Genomic DNA, 17,232 nt, shown 5'->3' with positions numbered 1-17,232 from the left:
AAAATTCGACCCTGCCAGGACTCGAACCTGGAATCCCCTGATTCGTAGTCAGATGCCTTATCCATTGGGCCACAGGGCCGATCTATGAGACTGATTTTGCGGTATGCACATTTGGCTTTGCTATAATCTAAAATGAGACGGAAATCATAACATCTGATAAAAATCTTAAAAACATATACTATGTGAAAAAGTTCGTAATTCGACCCTGCCAGGACTCGAACCTGGAATCCCCTGATTCGAAGTCAGATGCCTTATCCATTGGGCCACAGGGCCGATATATGAGAGTAATCTGGCGGTATGTACATTTGGCTTTGCTATAATCTAAAATCAGACGGAAATCATAACATATGATAAAAATCTTAAAAACATATACTATGTGAAAAAGTTTGTAATTCGACCCTGCCAGGACTCGAACCTGAAATCCCCTGTTTCGAAGTCAGATGCCTTATCCATTGGGCCACAGGGCCGATATATGAGAATAATTTGGCGGTATGCATATTTGGCATTGCTATTATCTAAAATGAGACGGAAATCATAACATCTGATAAAAATCTTTAAAACATATACTATGTGAAAAAGTTTGTAATTCGACCCTGCCAGGACTCGAACCTGGAATCCCCTGATTCGTAGTCAGATGCCTTATCCATTGGGCCACAGGGCCGATCTATGAGACTGATTTTGCGGTATGCACATTTGGCTTTGCTATAATCTAAAATGAGACGGAAATCATAACATCTGATAAAAATCTTAAAAACATATACTATGTGAAAAAGTTTGTAATTCGACCCTGCCAGGACTCGAACCTGGAATCCCCTGATTCGAAGTCAGATGCCTTATCCATTGGGCCACAGGGTCGATATATGAGACTGATTTTGCGGTATGCACATTTGGCTTTGCTAGTATCTAAAATGAGACGCAAATCACAACATCTGATAAAACTCTTAAAAGCATATGGTATGTGAATTTTTTCGTAATTCGACCCTGCCAGGACTCGAACCTTGAATCCCCTGATTCGAAGTCAGATGCCTTATACATTGGGCCACAGGGCCGATATATGAGACTAATTTGCAATATGCACATTTGGCTTTGCTAGTATCTAAAATGAGACGGAAATGATAACATCTGATAAAAATAAGAAAAACATATGCTATGTGAAAAAGTTCGTAATTCGACCCTGCCAGGACTCGAACCTGGAATCCCCTGATTCGAAGTCAGATGCCTTATCCATTGGGCCACAGGGCCGATATATGAGATTAATTTGCAATATGCACATTTGGCTTTGCTAGTTTCTAAGTTGAGACGGAAATCACAACATCTGATAAAATCTTAAAAACATATACTATGTGAATTTTATTTATTTATTTGTTTTTCCACAGAAGTACAAAGCGGAGGGAAGTCTTCCATAAAGCTTAAAAGCTTAACAAAGTGGAAGACTCCCTAAAGAAAAAAAAAAAATTAATAAATACAATTTTTTTTTGTAATTCGACCCTGCCAGGACTCCAACCTGGAATCCCCTGATTCGAAGTCAGATGCCTTATCCATTGGGCCACAGGGCCGATATATGAGACTAATTTGGCGGTATGTACATTTGGCTTTGCTGATATCTAAAATGAGACGCAAATCACAAGATCAGATCTTAAAAACATATACTATGTAAAAAAGTTCGTAATTCGACCCTGCCAGGACTCGAACCTGGAATCCCCTGATTCGTAGTCAGATGCCTTATCCATTGGGCCACAGGGCCGATATATGAGAATACTTTTGCGGTATGCACATTTGGCTTTGCTGATATCTAAAATGAGACGGAAATCATAACATCTGATAAAAATCTTAAAAACATATACTATGTGAAAAAGTTCGTAATTCGACCCTGCCAGGACTCGAACCTGGAATCCCCTGATTCGTAGTCAGATGCCTTATCCATTGGGCCACAGGGCCGATATATGAGATTAATTTTGGGGTATGCACATTTGGCTTTGCTATAATCTAAAATCAGACGGAAATCATAACATATGATAAAAATCTTAAAAACATATACTATGTGAAAAAGTTTGTAATTCGACCCTGCCAGGACTCGAACCTGAAATCCCCTGTTTCGAAGTCAGATGCCTTATCCATTGGGCCACAGGGCCGATATATGAGAATAATTTGGCGGTATGCATATTTGGCATTGCTATTATCTAAAATGAGACGGAAATCATAACATCTGATAAAAATCTTTAAAACATATACTATGTGAAAAAGTTTGTAATTCGACCCTGCCAGGACTCGAACCTGGAATCCCCTGATTCGTAGTCAGATGCCTTATCCATTGGGCCACAGGGCCGATATATGAGAGTAATCTGGCGGTATGTACATTTGGCTTTGCTGATATCTAAAATGAGACGGAAATCATAACATTTGATAAAAATCTTAAAAGCATATGAGATATGAAAATTCGACCCTGCCAGGACTCCAACCTGGAATCCCCTGATTCGTAGTCAGATGCCTTATCCATTGGGCCACAGGGCCGATATATGAGACTAATTTGGCGCTATGCACATTTGGCTTTGCTAGTATCCAAAATGAGACGGAAATCATAACATATGATAAAAATCTTAAAAACATATACTATGTGAAAAAGTTCGTAATTCGACCCTGCCAGGAGTCGAACCTGGAATCCCCTGATTCGTAGTCAGATGCCTTATCCATTGGGCCACAGGGCCGATATATGAGAGTAATCTGGCGGTATGTACATTTGGCTTTGCTGATATCTAAAATGAGACGGAAATCATAACATTTGATAAAAATCTTAAAAACATATGCTATGTGAAAATTCGACCCTGCCAGGACTCGAACCTGGAATCCCCTGATTCGTAGTCAGATGCCTTATCCATTGGGCCACAGGGCCGATCTATGAGACTGATTTTGCGGTATGCACATTTGGCTTTGCTATAATCTAAAATGAGACGGAAATCATAACATCTGATAAAAATCTTAAAAACATATACTATGTGAAAAAGTTCGTAATTCGACCCTGCCAGGACTCGAACCTGGAATCCCCTGATTCGAAGTCAGATGCCTTATCCATTGGGCCACAGGGCCGATATATGAGAATAATTTTGCGGTATGCACATTTGGCTTTGCTAGTATCTAAAATGAGACGCAAATCACAACATCTGATAAAACTCTTAAAAGCATATGGTATGTGAAAATTCGACCCTGCCAGGACTCGAACCTGGAATCCCCTGATTCGTAGTCAGATGCCTTATCCATTGGGCCACAGGGCCGATCTATGAGACTGATTTTGCGGTATGCACATTTGGCTTTGCTATAATCTAAAATGAGACGGAAATCATAACATCTGATAAAAATCTTAAAAACATATACTATGTGAAAAAGTTTGTTCTTCGACCCTGCCAGGACTCGAACCTTGAATCCACTGATTCGAAGTCAGATGCCTTATACATTGGGCCACAGGGCCGATATATGAGACTAATTTGCAATATGCACATTTGGCTTTGCTAGTATCTAAAATGAGACGGAAATGATAACATCTGACAAAAAAAAAAAACATATGCTATGTGAAAAAGTTCGTAATTCGACCCTGCCAGGACTCGAACCTGGAATCCCCTGATTCGAAGTCAGATGCCTTATCCATTGGGCCACAGGGCCGATATATGAGAATAATTTTGCGGTATGCACATTTGGCTTTGCTAGTTTCTAAAATGAGACGCAAATCACAACATCTGATAAAACTCTTAAAAGCATATGGTATGTGAATTTTTTCGTAATTCGACCCTGCCAGGACTCGAACCTTGAATCCACTGATTCGAAGTCAGATGCCTTATACATTGGGCCACAGGGCCGATATATGAGACTAATTTGCAATATGCACATTTGGCTTTGCTAGTATCTAAAATGAGACGGAAATGATAACATCTGACAAAAAAACAAAACATATGCTATGTGAAAAAGTTCGTAATTCGACCCTGCCAGGACTCGAACCTGGAATCCCCTGATTCGAAGTCAGATGCCTTATCCATTGGGCCACAGGGCCGATATATGAGGCACATTTGGCGGTATGTACATTTGGCTTTGCTGATATCTAAAATGAGACGCAAATCACAATATCTGATAAAATATTAAAAGATATGCCATGTAAAAAGTCGACCCTGCCAGGACTCGAACCTGGAATCCCCTGATTCGAAGTCAGATGCCTTATCCATTGGGCCACAGGGCCGATATATGAGATTAATTTACAATATGCACATTTGGCTTTGCTAGTTTCTAAAATGAGACGGAAATCACAACATCTGATAAAATCTTAAAAAGATATGCTATGTAAAAATTCGACCTTGTCAGGATTCGATTCTGGAATCCCCTGATTCGAAGTCAGATGCCTTATCCATTGGGCCACAGGGCCGATATATGAGATTAATTTACAATATGCACACTCGGCCTTGCTAGTTTCTAAAATGAGACGGAAATCACAACATCTGATAAAATCTTAAAAAGATATGCTATGTAAAAATTCGACCTTGTTAGGATTCGATTCTGGAATCCCCTGATTCGAAGTCAGATGCCTTATCCATTGGGCCACAGGGCCGATATATGAGACTAATTTGCAATATGCACTTTTGGCTTTGCTAGTATCAAAATTGAGACGGAAATCATAAAATCTGATAAAATCTTAAAAACATATACTATGTGAAAAAAAATGTAATTCGACCCTGCCAGGACTCGAACCTGGAATCCCCTGATTCGTAGTCAGATGCCTTATCCATTGGGCCACAGGGCCGATATATGAGACTAATTTGGCGGTATGCACATTTGGCTTTGCTATAATCTAAAATGAGACGGAAATCATAACATATGATAAAAATCTTAAAAACATATACTATGTGAAAAAGTTCGTAATTCGACCCTGCCAGGAGTCGAACCTGGAATCCCCTGATTCGTAGTCAGATGCCTTATCCATTGGGCCACAGGGCCGATATATGAGAGTAATCTGGCGGTATGTACATTTGGCTTTGCTGATATCTAAAATGAGACGGAAATCATAACATTTGATAAAAATCTTAAAAACATATGCTATGTGAAAATTCGACCCTGCCAGGACTCGAACCTGGAATCCCCTGATTCGTAGTCAGATGCCTTATCCATTGGGCCACAGGGCCGATCTATGAGACTGATTTTGCGGTATGCACATTTGGCTTTGCTATAATCTAAAATGAGACGGAAATCATAACATCTGATAAAAATCTTAAAAACATATACTATGTGAAAAAGTTTGTAATTCGACCCTGCCAGGACTCGAACCTGGAATCCCCTGATTCGAAGTCAGATGCCTTATCCATTGGGCCACAGGGCCGATATATGAGAATAATTTTGCGGTATGCACATTTGGCTTTGCTAGTATCTAAAATGAGACGCAAATCACAACATCTGATAAAACTCTTAAAAGCATATGGTATGTGAAAATTCGACCCTGCCAGGACTCGAACCTGGAATCCCCTGATTCGTAGTCAGATACCTTATCCATTGGGCCACATGACCGATCTATGAGACTAATTTGGCGGTATGCACATTTGGCTTTACTATAATCTAAAATGAGACGGAAATCATAACATCTGATAAAAATCTTTAAAACATATACTATGTGAAAAAGTTTGTAATTCGACCCTGCCAGGACTCGAACCTGGAATCCCCTGATTCGTAGTCAGATGCCTTATCCATTGGGCCACAGGGCCGATCTATGAGACTGATTTTGCGGTATGCACATTTGGCTTTGCTATAATCTAAAATGAGACGGAAATCATAACATCTGATAAAAATCTTAAAAACATATACTATGTGAAAAAGTTTGTAATTCGACCCTGCCAGGACTCGAACCTGGAATCCCCTGATTCGAAGTCAGATGCCTTATCCATTGGGCCACAGGGTCGATATATGAGACTGATTTTGCGGTATGCACATTTGGCTTTGCTAGTATCTAAAATGAGACGCAAATCACAACATCTGATAAAACTCTTAAAAGCATATGGTATGTGAATTTTTTCGTAATTCGACCCTGCCAGGACTCGAACCTTGAATCCCCTGATTCGAAGTCAGATGCCTTATACATTGGGCCACAGGGCCGATATATGAGACTAATTTGCAATATGCACATTTGGCTTTGCTAGTATCTAAAATGAGACGGAAATGATAACATCTGATAAAAATAAGAAAAACATATGCTATGTGAAAAAGTTCGTAATTCGACCCTGCCAGGACTCGAACCTGGAATCCCCTGATTCGAAGTCAGATGCCTTATCCATTGGGCCACAGGGCCGATATATGAGATTAATTTGCAATATGCACATTTGGCTTTGCTAGTTTCTAAGTTGAGACGGAAATCACAACATCTGATAAAATCTTAAAAACATATACTATGTGAATTTTATTTATTTATTTGTTTTTCCACAGAAGTACAAAGCGGAGGGAAGTCTTCCATAAAGCTTAAAAGCTTAACAAAGTGGAAGACTCCCTAAAGAAAAAAAAAAATTAATAAATACAATTTTTTTTTGTAATTCGACCCTGCCAGGACTCCAACCTGGAATCCCCTGATTCGAAGTCAGATGCCTTATCCATTGGGCCACAGGGCCGATATATGAGACTAATTTGGCGGTATGTACATTTGGCTTTGCTGATATCTAAAATGAGACGCAAATCACAAGATCAGATCTTAAAAACATATACTATGTAAAAAAGTTCGTAATTCGACCCTGCCAGGACTCGAACCTGGAATCCCCTGATTCGTAGTCAGATGCCTTATCCATTGGGCCACAGGGCCGATATATGAGAATACTTTTGCGGTATGCACATTTGGCTTTGCTGATATCTAAAATGAGACGGAAATCATAACATCTGATAAAAATCTTAAAAACATATACTATGTGAAAAAGTTCGTAATTCGACCCTGCCAGGACTCGAACCTGGAATCCCCTGATTCGTAGTCAGATGCCTTATCCATTGGGCCACAGGGCCGATATATGAGATTAATTTTGGGGTATGCACATTTGGCTTTGCTATAATCTAAAATCAGACGGAAATCATAACATATGATAAAAATCTTAAAAACATATACTATGTGAAAAAGTTTGTAATTCGACCCTGCCAGGACTCGAACCTGAAATCCCCTGTTTCGAAGTCAGATGCCTTATCCATTGGGCCACAGGGCCGATATATGAGAATAATTTGGCGGTATGCATATTTGGCATTGCTATTATCTAAAATGAGACGGAAATCATAACATCTGATAAAAATCTTTAAAACATATACTATGTGAAAAAGTTTGTAATTCGACCCTGCCAGGACTCGAACCTGGAATCCCCTGATTCGTAGTCAGATGCCTTATCCATTGGGCCACAGGGCCGATATATGAGAGTAATCTGGCGGTATGTACATTTGGCTTTGCTGATATCTAAAATGAGACGGAAATCATAACATTTGATAAAAATCTTAAAAGCATATGAGATATGAAAATTCGACCCTGCCAGGACTCGAACCTGGAATCCCCTGATTCGTAGTCAGATGCCTTATCCATTGGGCCACAGGGCCGATATATGAGACTAATTTGGCGCTATGCACATTTGGCTTTGCTAGTATCCAAAATGAGACGGAAATCATAACATATGATAAAAATCTTAAAAACATATACTATGTGAAAAAGTTCGTAATTCGACCCTGCCAGGAGTCGAACCTGGAATCCCCTGATTCGTAGTCAGATGCCTTATCCATTGGGCCACAGGGCCGATATATGAGAGTAATCTGGCGGTATGTACATTTGGCTTTGCTGATATCTAAAATGAGACGGAAATCATAACATTTGATAAAAATCTTAAAAACATATGCTATGTGAAAATTCGACCCTGCCAGGACTCGAACCTGGAATCCCCTGATTCGTAGTCAGATGCCTTATCCATTGGGCCACAGGGCCGATATATGAGAGTAATCTGGCGGTATGTACATTTGGCTTTGCTGATATCTAAAATGAGACGGAAATCATAACATTTGATAAAAATCTTAAAAACATATGCTATGTGAAAATTCGACCCTGCCAGGACTCGAACCTGGAATCCCCTGATTCGTAGTCAGATGCCTTATCCATTGGGCCACAGGGCCGATATATGAGACTAATTTGGCGCTATGCACATTTGGCTTTGCTAGTATCCAAAATGAGACGGAAATCATAACATATGATAAAAATCTTAAAAACATATACTATGTGAAAAAGTTCGTAATTCGACCCTGCCAGGAGTCGAACCTGGAATCCCCTGATTCGTAGTCAGATGCCTTATCCATTGGGCCACAGGGCCGATATATGAGAGTAATCTGGCGGTATGTACATTTGGCTTTGCTGATATCTAAAATGAGACGGAAATCATAACATTTGATAAAAATCTTAAAAACATATGCTATGTGAAAATTCGACCCTGCCAGGACTCGAACCTGGAATCCCCTGATTCGTAGTCAGATGCCTTATCCATTGGGCCACAGGGCCGATCTATGAGACTGATTTTGCGGTATGCACATTTGGCTTTGCTATAATCTAAAATGAGACGGAAATCATAACATCTGATAAAAATCTTAAAAACATATACTATGTGAAAAAGTTCGTAATTCGACCCTGCCAGGACTCGAACCTGGAATCCCCTGATTCGAAGTCAGATGCCTTATCCATTGGGCCACAGGGCCGATATATGAGAATAATTTTGCGGTATGCACATTTGGCTTTGCTATAATCTAAAATGAGACGGAAATCATAACATCTGATAAAAATCTTAAAAACATATACTATGTGAAAAAGTTCGTAATTCGACCCTGCCAGGACTCGAACCTGGAATCCCCTGATTCGAAGTCAGATGCCTTATCCATTGGGCCACAGGGCCGATATATGAGAATAATTTTGCGGTATGCACATTTGGCTTTGCTATAATCTAAAATGAGACGCAAATCACAACATCTGATAAAACTCTTAAAAGCATATGGTATGTGAAAATTCGACCCTGCCAGGACTCGAACCTGGAATCCCCTGATTCGTAGTCAGATGCCTTATCCATTGGGCCACAGGGCCGATCTATGAGACTGATTTTGCGGTATGCACATTTGGCTTTGCTATAATCTAAAATGAGACGGAAATCATAACATCTGATAAAAATCTTAAAAACATATACTATGTGAAAAAGTTTGTTCTTCGACCCTGCCAGGACTCGAACCTTGAATCCACTGATTCGAAGTCAGATGCCTTATACATTGGGCCACAGGGCCGATATATGAGACTAATTTGCAATATGCACATTTGGCTTTGCTAGTATCTAAAATGAGACGGAAATGATAACATCTGACAAAAAAAAAAACATATGCTATGTGAAAAAGTTCGTAATTCGACCCTGCCAGGACTCGAACCTGGAATCCCCTGATTCGAAGTCAGATGCCTTATCCATTGGGCCACAGGGCCGATATATGAGAATAATTTTGCGGTATGCACATTTGGCTTTGCTAGTTTCTAAAATGAGACGCAAATCACAACATCTGATAAAACTCTTAAAAGCATATGGTATGTGAATTTTTTCGTAATTCGACCCTGCCAGGACTCGAACCTTGAATCCACTGATTCGAAGTCAGATGCCTTATACATTGGGCCACAGGGCCGATATATGAGACTAATTTGCAATATGCACATTTGGCTTTGCTAGTATCTAAAATGAGACGGAAATGATAACATCTGACAAAAAAAAAAAACATATGCTATGTGAAAAAGTTCGTAATTCGACCCTGCCAGGACTCGAACCTGGAATCCCCTGATTCGAAGTCAGATGCCTTATCCATTGGGCCACAGGGCCGATATATGAGGCACATTTGGCGGTATGTACATTTGGCTTTGCTGATATCTAAAATGAGACGCAAATCACAATATCTGATAAAATATTAAAAGATATGCCATGTAAAAAGTCGACCCTGCCAGGACTCGAACCTGGAATCCCCTGATTCGAAGTCAGATGCCTTATCCATTGGGCCACAGGGCCGATATATGAGATTAATTTACAATATGCACATTTGGCTTTGCTAGTTTCTAAAATGAGACGGAAATCACAACATCTGATAAAATCTTAAAAAGATATGCTATGTAAAAATTCGACCTTGTCAGGATTCGATTCTGGAATCCCCTGATTCGAAGTCAGATGCCTTATCCATTGGGCCACAGGGCCGATATATGAGATTAATTTACAATATGCACACTCGGCCTTGCTAGTTTCTAAAATGAGACGGAAATCACAACATCTGATAAAATCTTAAAAAGATATGCTATGTAAAAATTCGACCTTGTTAGGATTCGATTCTGGAATCCCCTGATTCGAAGTCAGATGCCTTATCCATTGGGCCACAGGGCCGATATATGAGACTAATTTGCAATATGCACTTTTGGCTTTGCTAGTATCAAAATTGAGACGGAAATCATAAAATCTGATAAAATCTTAAAAACATATACTATGTGAAAAAAAATGTAATTCGACCCTGCCAGGACTCGAACCTGGAATCCCCTGATTCGTAGTCAGATGCCTTATCCATTGGGCCACAGGGCCGATATATGAGACTAATTTGGCGGTATGCACATTTGGCTTTGCTATAATCTAAAATGAGACGGAAATCATAACATATGATAAAAATCTTAAAAACATATACTATGTGAAAAAGTTCGTAATTCGACCCTGCCAGGAGTCGAACCTGGAATCCCCTGATTCGTAGTCAGATGCCTTATCCATTGGGCCACAGGGCCGATATATGAGAGTAATCTGGCGGTATGTACATTTGGCTTTGCTGATATCTAAAATGAGACGGAAATCATAACATTTGATAAAAATCTTAAAAACATATGCTATGTGAAAATTCGACCCTGCCAGGACTCGAACCTGGAATCCCCTGATTCGTAGTCAGATGCCTTATCCATTGGGCCACAGGGCCGATCTATGAGACTGATTTTGCGGTATGCACATTTGGCTTTGCTATAATCTAAAATGAGACGGAAATCATAACATCTGATAAAAATCTTAAAAACATATACTATGTGAAAAAGTTTGTAATTCGACCCTGCCAGGACTCGAACCTGGAATCCCCTGATTCGAAGTCAGATGCCTTATCCATTGGGCCACAGGGCCGATATATGAGAATAATTTTGCGGTATGCACATTTGGCTTTGCTAGTATCTAAAATGAGACGCAAATCACAACATCTGATAAAACTCTTAAAAGCATATGGTATGTGAAAATTCGACCCTGCCAGGACTCGAACCTGGAATCCCCTGATTCGTAGTCAGATGCCTTATCCATTGGGCCACAGGGCCGATCTATGAGACTGATTTTGCGGTATGCACATTTGGCTTTGCTATAATCTAAAATGAGACGGAAATCATAACATCTGATAAAAATCTTAAAAACATATACTATGTGAAAAAGTTTGTACTTCGACCCTGCCAGGACTCGAACCTGGAATCCCCTGATTCGAAGTCAGATGCCTTATCCATTGGGCCACAGGGCCGATATATGAGAATAATTTTGCGGTATGCACATTTGGCTTTGCTAGTATCTAAAATGAGACGCAAATCACAACATCTGATAAAACTCTTAAAAGCATATGGTATGTGAATTTTTTCGTAATTCGACCCTGCCAGGACTCGAACCTGGAATCCCCTGATTCGTAGTCAGATGCCTTATCCATTGGGCCACAGGGCCGATATATGAGAGTAATCTGGCGGTATGTACATTTGGCTTTGCTGATATCTAAAATGAGACGGAAATCATAACATTTGATAAAAATCAAAAAAACATATGCTATGTGAAAATTCGACCCTGCCAGGACTCGAACCTGGAATCCCCTGATTCGTAGTCAGATGCCTTATCCATTGGGCCACAGGGCCGATATATGAGAATACTTTTGCGGTATGCACATTTGGCTTTGCTGATATCTAAAGTGAGACGGAAATCATAACATCTGATAAAAATCTTAAAAACATATACTATGTGAAAAAGTTCGTAATTCGACCCTGCCAGGACTCGAACCTGGAATCCCCTGATTCGTAGTCAGATGCCTTATCCATTGGTCCACAGGGCCGATGTATGAGATAGTTGGCGGTATGTACATTTGGCTTTGCTGATATCTAAAATGAGACGGAAATCATAACACATCACAACATCTGATAGAATCTTAATAAAACATTGAATTTCTAACTCAATTAGATTTAAGGAATTAGTGATTTTTTTGCAACTCCTTCATATGTTATGTGAACAATTCGTAATTTTGAAAATTGTTGCCATATCAGTAGAAAAGATCTTAACGTTTGAACCGCATCTTAACGTTTCCATACTTATATAATATCAGAACATCCTATATACAAGCACCAACATCAAGACAGAACAAACACAGACAACCAGTTTACAATGTATCCGTTAAGCTGTAATGAATCCGTTTACAATGAATCCATTGTTAAGCTATTGTATGCTTTATAGAAGACTTCCTTTCACATTGAATATTTGCACGTGAAAAAAAAAAAAAAAACACAAAATAAATCATATCAAATCAAATCAAATGCATTGTGGTTGAAACTCCGTATTTGAAGCAGTAACGGCACCAAATATTCAAAGTTGGGGGTGGGGGGGGGCGGTAGAGGGGGACCCGGGTCCCATGCTTCAATGGTGAACCAAATTTTAATTAATGAAACTGTTTTAATGTAAACGTGAACAAAACTTTATTGTGATATGTTCATGTTCATATTTTCTTATACATTTAGTTTTCTTTTTCCTTTTCTTTACAGGGAGTCCTTTACTTTGTTAAGCCATCTGAAGGTTTTTTAGAGGACTTCCTATCACATTTGTGTATATGCACGTGATGAAACAAATAAATCAATCAATATGACCAGAGTCGTACATTCACCATTTTCCAAGAGGGATTTCGAGACCGACTTCGCTTAGCGACCGACGGCTGTTCCTAGCGAGCAACATTTCGACAAATAAAACAACATAAGTGGCAATTTGCTTTATTAGGCCTTTAACTGTACACTATTTATCGGTCGGCACGGCGTGGCCCCCAGAAGCTGCAGCATTTCTTTGTGTATAGTTCTTGTTTGCTTTGTAGCCAACTGTGAATGCAAAAATAGAGGCATTATCCTTACATTTCTGTGGAATATGCATCTTGGTCTCGGGGCGAAGCTCCCGGAAGGCCAAGCGTTTACAGATACTCATTATTCCCTCGTAGCGAGTTTAAAGCACAACACACATGTGAGAGATGGAGGAGAGAGAGAAATTCAATTTCTATAGAATTTATTTCAAGGCTTTGGTTGTGAGGTCCAGTGTGTGAAGCACCCAGACATGGTTGGATTTTGTGATATTTCTTGTTCTCTCGTAGCACTTTGTTAGCCAAATAAAGGAAATTTGGGTAGTTAGGGAGAGTAAGGGAAGGGGCAACTGGGGGAGGGAATGGTGGGGGGGGAGCAAGCATCATGATTTTGATTTCAATTCCAGTTCACGACATTTAAATTACGTTGATTATATAAGTTCATCAGATGATTGCAGACATGCGTCACTCAGTATAATAAAAGAGTGATCAAAAGTTGATGTGTTTGATTCAGTCCTTAATTTGCCGACGACAGGCATTGAACTTACGCAACGAACTAAACTTCATCAAATTGTAAAAAAAAAAAAAAAATAAGGAAAAAGATAAAAGAAAGAAAAGAAAAGATTACCTCCCTTCTCTACATGTCAAACTTCCCTATACAACCGCCATGAGTATATAATGTGCTAAACATATATGTTATCGATATTCCTGAAGACACAACTGGGGGAGTAGAAAGAGATCGAAAGTTAACGGAAACTTCGAGCACTTATAGTCACGGAAAAACATCATGAATTACGCAAGGGTTATCCTTGCACTTTCATTGCTTGCATTGTTCGGTAACACTTATTTTATTTATAGACGAAGTTCAATTTGCTATATCAAAAATATAACATGTGAAACAGTGCACGTGTATGCGTGGGTGTATGTAATATGTATGTATGTGTGTGTGTTTTCGTGTATGCGTGTATGTATTTGTGTAAGGGTGCGTTTGTTTTTCTATCTGACCGAGGACTTGAACAAAAGAATTCCAGGTCCTCGGTTGTGATTTCTAAAGAATCACCACGTCCTCGGAAGAATTTCTATTGTATGGGGTATTGTTAAGGTTAGGGTACGGGGATTTGAACAATGGAAAATACAATGGGGTCCTCGGTTGGAATGTAAAACCAACATGTGTGCGTGTATGTGTGTATGTATGTATGTCTGTATGCATGCATACGTGCTTGTATGTATGCGTGTTTGTATGTAAGTTTGTATATCTTAAAATAAGGAATAAAAAGCTGAGAACTAAAAATAAATCAAACGGCTGTGAAAATAAAACGGATGACAACTTGCCAAACGACATAATAGTCAAACATATATAAAAGACAAGTATATATATATATATATATCAAGGAAAATAAAACCATATAGCCTACTTAATGACAACGTAATTAGTAACGTAAAAGGTGGCGCAATATGTATTTCATTACTCAATAAATTCCACTCCTTATAGGTTTGCAATATATCTCAATATGCTCGATACGTCTGTTTGACAATCTTTGAGAAATTATGGTAAACTGATGCAAGGGCGTAGGAACCGGGGGGCTGGGGCGCCAGTCCCCCCCAATGAAAAATATGGAGGGGCGGAAGTATCATTCCGCCCCCCGCTTCGCAAGTCAGAAAACCCCTTTTTAATTTCCAAATGTAAAAAAATCTCATTTGGAGCACCAAATTGCATCTAAGGCCAGGTGAAAATGCAAAATTATATACAAAATGGAGTGGGTGGGTTGAAGTGTGCTATATTGCACCAAATTGCATCCGAGGCCACCTGGAAATGCAAAAAATTCCAAAGGGGGGACACCCCCTCCCCTTAGACCCCTCCCCACTCAAAAGTACCTTCCCTACGCCACTGAACTGATGTGTGTTTAGGTGCAAAGAGGTGCTATATTTTGCACGTTTTTAAACTAACGTTGAAGGAGTTTGAACTGTTCAGTCTGTATTGTACATATAAGCTAACTAAAGAGTATAATAAATTGAAAATAAAGAAGAAAAATTCAAGAACTAAAAATAATAATAATAATGATAAAAATCAAACATATATCATACCAACAAATAACAAAACTCTATAGCTTAACAACGACACTAGTAGGTACCGTTTTGATAGTGACATGGAAGGTGGCGCAGTTTATATTTTATTACGCTATAAATTCCACTACTTTGGTTAATTTGCAACATATCGAAATGGTACGTCCGTTTGAGCAATTATGATAAAATGTAGTTCTGCACATTTTGAAACAACGTGGAAGAATTTTCAACTGTTCATGAAGAACTTTACATACAAGCTATTTTGTATGTATGTATGTATGTATGTATGTATGTATGTATGTATGTATGTATGTATGTATGTATGTATGTATGTATGTATGTATGTATGTATGTATGTATGTATGTATGTATGTATGTATGTATGTATGTATGTATGTATGTATGTATGTATGTATGTATGTATGTATGTATGTATGTATGTATGTATGTATGTATGTATGTATGTATGTATGTATGTATGTATGTATGTATGTATGTATGTATGTATGTATGTATGTATGTATGTATGTATGTATGTATGTATGTATGTATGTATGTATGTATGTATGTATGTATGTATGTATGTATGTATGTATGTATGTATGTATGTATGTATGTATGTATGTATGTATGTATGTATGTATGTATGTATGTATGTATGTATGTATGTATGTGTGTGTGTGTGTGTGTATGTATGTATGTATGTATGTATGTATGTATGTATATGTGATCTTCCCGCAAGCAGGAACTCGCGAAAGAAGCCACGGAGGCTTATAGACTCGCAAGCTGACCGAAGCCAATCTCTCGGCACACATCCATTTAACGTCCATGTCGGGAAGTTGTTATTGAACAACACCCTTGCCAGACGACACACCTTGCTGTCGGCGGGGAATCGAACCGGGGATCTCATGACTGGGAGACGCCGGCGTTAACCACTAGGCTATACACTCCGCCTAAACTTTCGCCTAAAGATTCGCAAAATTTGTTTTGTTTCGCAAAATTTGTTTCGCCTAAAGATTGTAAAATTCCTTCTTTTTTTATTTGGTAATATTCTGTCTTGTGTTGTATGTCAATTGGATGAGTGGGGGATCACTCTCGCACTAAACATATACGTTATTGAGGTCCCTGACAAATTTGTTTTGGTGTCCATTAAATTATGAAAACCATTGAGTAATACTGTAATCCTCAAGAATGGAATGGATTATATAGATTTTTTTTGCGCAAAGTCAGACAACGTATTACATAGACACTAAAGAATAATAAATCCTAAAATTCTGAGAGCGGAGAAACTGATAACAAACTGATTAGGCCTATATCTATTGCAAACAGCCTGTGTATGTAAATATTAAAGGATAGAGGGCTTGCTTTTCGATCCTAGCAGGATCTGCTTCAGAGGCTAACTGAAAAGACGAAAACAAACTACTTAAGGACACAAAAAGAGAAACGGCTGGACAAACAACTACCGTATACATTGGAATTTTGGTGGAGTCAATTTAGACACAACAAAGGGAACTTCGGGTGAGACGAGAGGGAAAAGTTCCTGATAGAATCGAAACGTCACTTTTACAAAATGTCGTAAAATTATATCAAAAAACATCTATAATTAATGTATGATTAAGCCGGAGGTCCTATACAATATACTCAGTCATGCGAATCTCAGCCTTGCCGCACCTGCAGGCCAGTTTTAGGTTGAGCTTAACAGATGGTTATTTGTATTTAACTTGTCCATTTTTTGATGAGATACTTCGCTTTTGGAAAACTCAATGAGTGACAATTTAGGTTTGCTCTTAAAATAGCATGAGAAGACAACTTTATCATCGCTTAGTTAATCCATGGAGGTAAAACAGACCTCCATGGTTAATCATATTATGCTGCGCTGGGCCAATTTATGAAAAACCAACCCGCCCACCCAACAGAACCGTTAAAGTAGGAGTGTCCCTGCACTGAAGCGCTTCGATAAGCCTACATCCATGACATTGCATAGTTCTGTTGTGGCATTAGGTGAATAGAGCACATACGGTTTGTTCCCCGACACGT

The 17,232-nt window shown here is 39.0% G+C and overlaps 49 non-coding genes across 49 annotated transcripts; all 49 read right to left on the bottom strand.

Moving 5' to 3' along the window:
* Nucleotides 1-6: 6 nt before the first annotated feature.
* Nucleotides 7-79, bottom strand: Trnar-acg (transfer RNA arginine (anticodon ACG)). Its single transcript has one exon. It is a non-coding gene; the product is annotated as a tRNA-Arg (tRNA).
* Nucleotides 80-200: 121 nt separating this feature from the next.
* Trnar-ucg (transfer RNA arginine (anticodon UCG)) lies at nt 201-273 on the bottom strand. Its single transcript has one exon. It is a non-coding gene; the product is annotated as a tRNA-Arg (tRNA).
* Nucleotides 274-588: 315 nt separating this feature from the next.
* On the bottom strand, nt 589-661 carry Trnar-acg (transfer RNA arginine (anticodon ACG)). The gene has a single exon. It is a non-coding gene; the product is annotated as a tRNA-Arg (tRNA).
* A 121-nt stretch (nt 662-782) lies between these two features.
* Trnar-ucg (transfer RNA arginine (anticodon UCG)) lies at nt 783-855 on the bottom strand. The gene has a single exon. It is a non-coding gene; the product is annotated as a tRNA-Arg (tRNA).
* Nucleotides 856-1,169: 314 nt separating this feature from the next.
* On the bottom strand, nt 1,170-1,242 carry Trnar-ucg (transfer RNA arginine (anticodon UCG)). Its single transcript has one exon. It is a non-coding gene; the product is annotated as a tRNA-Arg (tRNA).
* A 241-nt stretch (nt 1,243-1,483) lies between these two features.
* Nucleotides 1,484-1,556, bottom strand: Trnar-ucg (transfer RNA arginine (anticodon UCG)). Its single transcript has one exon. It is a non-coding gene; the product is annotated as a tRNA-Arg (tRNA).
* A 115-nt stretch (nt 1,557-1,671) lies between these two features.
* On the bottom strand, nt 1,672-1,744 carry Trnar-acg (transfer RNA arginine (anticodon ACG)). The gene has a single exon. It is a non-coding gene; the product is annotated as a tRNA-Arg (tRNA).
* Nucleotides 1,745-1,865: 121 nt separating this feature from the next.
* Trnar-acg (transfer RNA arginine (anticodon ACG)) lies at nt 1,866-1,938 on the bottom strand. The gene has a single exon. It is a non-coding gene; the product is annotated as a tRNA-Arg (tRNA).
* A 315-nt stretch (nt 1,939-2,253) lies between these two features.
* Nucleotides 2,254-2,326, bottom strand: Trnar-acg (transfer RNA arginine (anticodon ACG)). Its single transcript has one exon. It is a non-coding gene; the product is annotated as a tRNA-Arg (tRNA).
* Nucleotides 2,327-2,438: 112 nt separating this feature from the next.
* Trnar-acg (transfer RNA arginine (anticodon ACG)) lies at nt 2,439-2,511 on the bottom strand. The gene has a single exon. It is a non-coding gene; the product is annotated as a tRNA-Arg (tRNA).
* A 121-nt stretch (nt 2,512-2,632) lies between these two features.
* Nucleotides 2,633-2,705, bottom strand: Trnar-acg (transfer RNA arginine (anticodon ACG)). The gene has a single exon. It is a non-coding gene; the product is annotated as a tRNA-Arg (tRNA).
* Nucleotides 2,706-2,817: 112 nt separating this feature from the next.
* Nucleotides 2,818-2,890, bottom strand: Trnar-acg (transfer RNA arginine (anticodon ACG)). Its single transcript has one exon. It is a non-coding gene; the product is annotated as a tRNA-Arg (tRNA).
* Nucleotides 2,891-3,011: 121 nt separating this feature from the next.
* Trnar-ucg (transfer RNA arginine (anticodon UCG)) lies at nt 3,012-3,084 on the bottom strand. The gene has a single exon. It is a non-coding gene; the product is annotated as a tRNA-Arg (tRNA).
* Nucleotides 3,085-3,196: 112 nt separating this feature from the next.
* Trnar-acg (transfer RNA arginine (anticodon ACG)) lies at nt 3,197-3,269 on the bottom strand. Its single transcript has one exon. It is a non-coding gene; the product is annotated as a tRNA-Arg (tRNA).
* A 312-nt stretch (nt 3,270-3,581) lies between these two features.
* Nucleotides 3,582-3,654, bottom strand: Trnar-ucg (transfer RNA arginine (anticodon UCG)). Its single transcript has one exon. It is a non-coding gene; the product is annotated as a tRNA-Arg (tRNA).
* A 312-nt stretch (nt 3,655-3,966) lies between these two features.
* On the bottom strand, nt 3,967-4,039 carry Trnar-ucg (transfer RNA arginine (anticodon UCG)). Its single transcript has one exon. It is a non-coding gene; the product is annotated as a tRNA-Arg (tRNA).
* A 110-nt stretch (nt 4,040-4,149) lies between these two features.
* Trnar-ucg (transfer RNA arginine (anticodon UCG)) lies at nt 4,150-4,222 on the bottom strand. The gene has a single exon. It is a non-coding gene; the product is annotated as a tRNA-Arg (tRNA).
* A 485-nt stretch (nt 4,223-4,707) lies between these two features.
* Trnar-acg (transfer RNA arginine (anticodon ACG)) lies at nt 4,708-4,780 on the bottom strand. The gene has a single exon. It is a non-coding gene; the product is annotated as a tRNA-Arg (tRNA).
* A 121-nt stretch (nt 4,781-4,901) lies between these two features.
* On the bottom strand, nt 4,902-4,974 carry Trnar-acg (transfer RNA arginine (anticodon ACG)). Its single transcript has one exon. It is a non-coding gene; the product is annotated as a tRNA-Arg (tRNA).
* Nucleotides 4,975-5,086: 112 nt separating this feature from the next.
* Nucleotides 5,087-5,159, bottom strand: Trnar-acg (transfer RNA arginine (anticodon ACG)). Its single transcript has one exon. It is a non-coding gene; the product is annotated as a tRNA-Arg (tRNA).
* Nucleotides 5,160-5,280: 121 nt separating this feature from the next.
* Trnar-ucg (transfer RNA arginine (anticodon UCG)) lies at nt 5,281-5,353 on the bottom strand. The gene has a single exon. It is a non-coding gene; the product is annotated as a tRNA-Arg (tRNA).
* Nucleotides 5,354-5,659: 306 nt separating this feature from the next.
* Trnar-acg (transfer RNA arginine (anticodon ACG)) lies at nt 5,660-5,732 on the bottom strand. The gene has a single exon. It is a non-coding gene; the product is annotated as a tRNA-Arg (tRNA).
* A 121-nt stretch (nt 5,733-5,853) lies between these two features.
* Trnar-ucg (transfer RNA arginine (anticodon UCG)) lies at nt 5,854-5,926 on the bottom strand. Its single transcript has one exon. It is a non-coding gene; the product is annotated as a tRNA-Arg (tRNA).
* Nucleotides 5,927-6,240: 314 nt separating this feature from the next.
* Trnar-ucg (transfer RNA arginine (anticodon UCG)) lies at nt 6,241-6,313 on the bottom strand. The gene has a single exon. It is a non-coding gene; the product is annotated as a tRNA-Arg (tRNA).
* Nucleotides 6,314-6,553: 240 nt separating this feature from the next.
* On the bottom strand, nt 6,554-6,626 carry Trnar-ucg (transfer RNA arginine (anticodon UCG)). The gene has a single exon. It is a non-coding gene; the product is annotated as a tRNA-Arg (tRNA).
* A 115-nt stretch (nt 6,627-6,741) lies between these two features.
* Trnar-acg (transfer RNA arginine (anticodon ACG)) lies at nt 6,742-6,814 on the bottom strand. Its single transcript has one exon. It is a non-coding gene; the product is annotated as a tRNA-Arg (tRNA).
* A 121-nt stretch (nt 6,815-6,935) lies between these two features.
* Trnar-acg (transfer RNA arginine (anticodon ACG)) lies at nt 6,936-7,008 on the bottom strand. Its single transcript has one exon. It is a non-coding gene; the product is annotated as a tRNA-Arg (tRNA).
* Nucleotides 7,009-7,323: 315 nt separating this feature from the next.
* Nucleotides 7,324-7,396, bottom strand: Trnar-acg (transfer RNA arginine (anticodon ACG)). Its single transcript has one exon. It is a non-coding gene; the product is annotated as a tRNA-Arg (tRNA).
* Nucleotides 7,397-7,508: 112 nt separating this feature from the next.
* On the bottom strand, nt 7,509-7,581 carry Trnar-acg (transfer RNA arginine (anticodon ACG)). The gene has a single exon. It is a non-coding gene; the product is annotated as a tRNA-Arg (tRNA).
* Nucleotides 7,582-7,702: 121 nt separating this feature from the next.
* Nucleotides 7,703-7,775, bottom strand: Trnar-acg (transfer RNA arginine (anticodon ACG)). Its single transcript has one exon. It is a non-coding gene; the product is annotated as a tRNA-Arg (tRNA).
* Nucleotides 7,776-7,887: 112 nt separating this feature from the next.
* On the bottom strand, nt 7,888-7,960 carry Trnar-acg (transfer RNA arginine (anticodon ACG)). The gene has a single exon. It is a non-coding gene; the product is annotated as a tRNA-Arg (tRNA).
* A 112-nt stretch (nt 7,961-8,072) lies between these two features.
* Trnar-acg (transfer RNA arginine (anticodon ACG)) lies at nt 8,073-8,145 on the bottom strand. Its single transcript has one exon. It is a non-coding gene; the product is annotated as a tRNA-Arg (tRNA).
* A 121-nt stretch (nt 8,146-8,266) lies between these two features.
* On the bottom strand, nt 8,267-8,339 carry Trnar-acg (transfer RNA arginine (anticodon ACG)). The gene has a single exon. It is a non-coding gene; the product is annotated as a tRNA-Arg (tRNA).
* Nucleotides 8,340-8,451: 112 nt separating this feature from the next.
* Nucleotides 8,452-8,524, bottom strand: Trnar-acg (transfer RNA arginine (anticodon ACG)). Its single transcript has one exon. It is a non-coding gene; the product is annotated as a tRNA-Arg (tRNA).
* A 121-nt stretch (nt 8,525-8,645) lies between these two features.
* On the bottom strand, nt 8,646-8,718 carry Trnar-ucg (transfer RNA arginine (anticodon UCG)). Its single transcript has one exon. It is a non-coding gene; the product is annotated as a tRNA-Arg (tRNA).
* Nucleotides 8,719-8,839: 121 nt separating this feature from the next.
* Trnar-ucg (transfer RNA arginine (anticodon UCG)) lies at nt 8,840-8,912 on the bottom strand. Its single transcript has one exon. It is a non-coding gene; the product is annotated as a tRNA-Arg (tRNA).
* A 112-nt stretch (nt 8,913-9,024) lies between these two features.
* Trnar-acg (transfer RNA arginine (anticodon ACG)) lies at nt 9,025-9,097 on the bottom strand. Its single transcript has one exon. It is a non-coding gene; the product is annotated as a tRNA-Arg (tRNA).
* Nucleotides 9,098-9,408: 311 nt separating this feature from the next.
* On the bottom strand, nt 9,409-9,481 carry Trnar-ucg (transfer RNA arginine (anticodon UCG)). Its single transcript has one exon. It is a non-coding gene; the product is annotated as a tRNA-Arg (tRNA).
* Nucleotides 9,482-9,793: 312 nt separating this feature from the next.
* Nucleotides 9,794-9,866, bottom strand: Trnar-ucg (transfer RNA arginine (anticodon UCG)). Its single transcript has one exon. It is a non-coding gene; the product is annotated as a tRNA-Arg (tRNA).
* A 110-nt stretch (nt 9,867-9,976) lies between these two features.
* Trnar-ucg (transfer RNA arginine (anticodon UCG)) lies at nt 9,977-10,049 on the bottom strand. Its single transcript has one exon. It is a non-coding gene; the product is annotated as a tRNA-Arg (tRNA).
* Nucleotides 10,050-10,534: 485 nt separating this feature from the next.
* On the bottom strand, nt 10,535-10,607 carry Trnar-acg (transfer RNA arginine (anticodon ACG)). Its single transcript has one exon. It is a non-coding gene; the product is annotated as a tRNA-Arg (tRNA).
* A 121-nt stretch (nt 10,608-10,728) lies between these two features.
* On the bottom strand, nt 10,729-10,801 carry Trnar-acg (transfer RNA arginine (anticodon ACG)). The gene has a single exon. It is a non-coding gene; the product is annotated as a tRNA-Arg (tRNA).
* Nucleotides 10,802-10,913: 112 nt separating this feature from the next.
* Trnar-acg (transfer RNA arginine (anticodon ACG)) lies at nt 10,914-10,986 on the bottom strand. The gene has a single exon. It is a non-coding gene; the product is annotated as a tRNA-Arg (tRNA).
* Nucleotides 10,987-11,107: 121 nt separating this feature from the next.
* Trnar-ucg (transfer RNA arginine (anticodon UCG)) lies at nt 11,108-11,180 on the bottom strand. The gene has a single exon. It is a non-coding gene; the product is annotated as a tRNA-Arg (tRNA).
* A 112-nt stretch (nt 11,181-11,292) lies between these two features.
* On the bottom strand, nt 11,293-11,365 carry Trnar-acg (transfer RNA arginine (anticodon ACG)). The gene has a single exon. It is a non-coding gene; the product is annotated as a tRNA-Arg (tRNA).
* A 121-nt stretch (nt 11,366-11,486) lies between these two features.
* Nucleotides 11,487-11,559, bottom strand: Trnar-ucg (transfer RNA arginine (anticodon UCG)). Its single transcript has one exon. It is a non-coding gene; the product is annotated as a tRNA-Arg (tRNA).
* A 121-nt stretch (nt 11,560-11,680) lies between these two features.
* Nucleotides 11,681-11,753, bottom strand: Trnar-acg (transfer RNA arginine (anticodon ACG)). Its single transcript has one exon. It is a non-coding gene; the product is annotated as a tRNA-Arg (tRNA).
* Nucleotides 11,754-11,865: 112 nt separating this feature from the next.
* Trnar-acg (transfer RNA arginine (anticodon ACG)) lies at nt 11,866-11,938 on the bottom strand. The gene has a single exon. It is a non-coding gene; the product is annotated as a tRNA-Arg (tRNA).
* Nucleotides 11,939-12,059: 121 nt separating this feature from the next.
* On the bottom strand, nt 12,060-12,132 carry Trnar-acg (transfer RNA arginine (anticodon ACG)). The gene has a single exon. It is a non-coding gene; the product is annotated as a tRNA-Arg (tRNA).
* Between the last annotated feature and the right edge of the window lie 5,100 nt (nt 12,133-17,232).

The sequence above is a fragment of the Apostichopus japonicus genome, chromosome 23 (genome assembly GCF_037975245.1).
Source record: "Apostichopus japonicus isolate 1M-3 chromosome 23, ASM3797524v1, whole genome shotgun sequence".
NCBI lineage: Eukaryota > Metazoa > Echinodermata > Holothuroidea > Aspidochirotida > Stichopodidae > Apostichopus > Apostichopus japonicus.
This window is presented reverse-complemented; position numbering and strand designations above follow the sequence as displayed.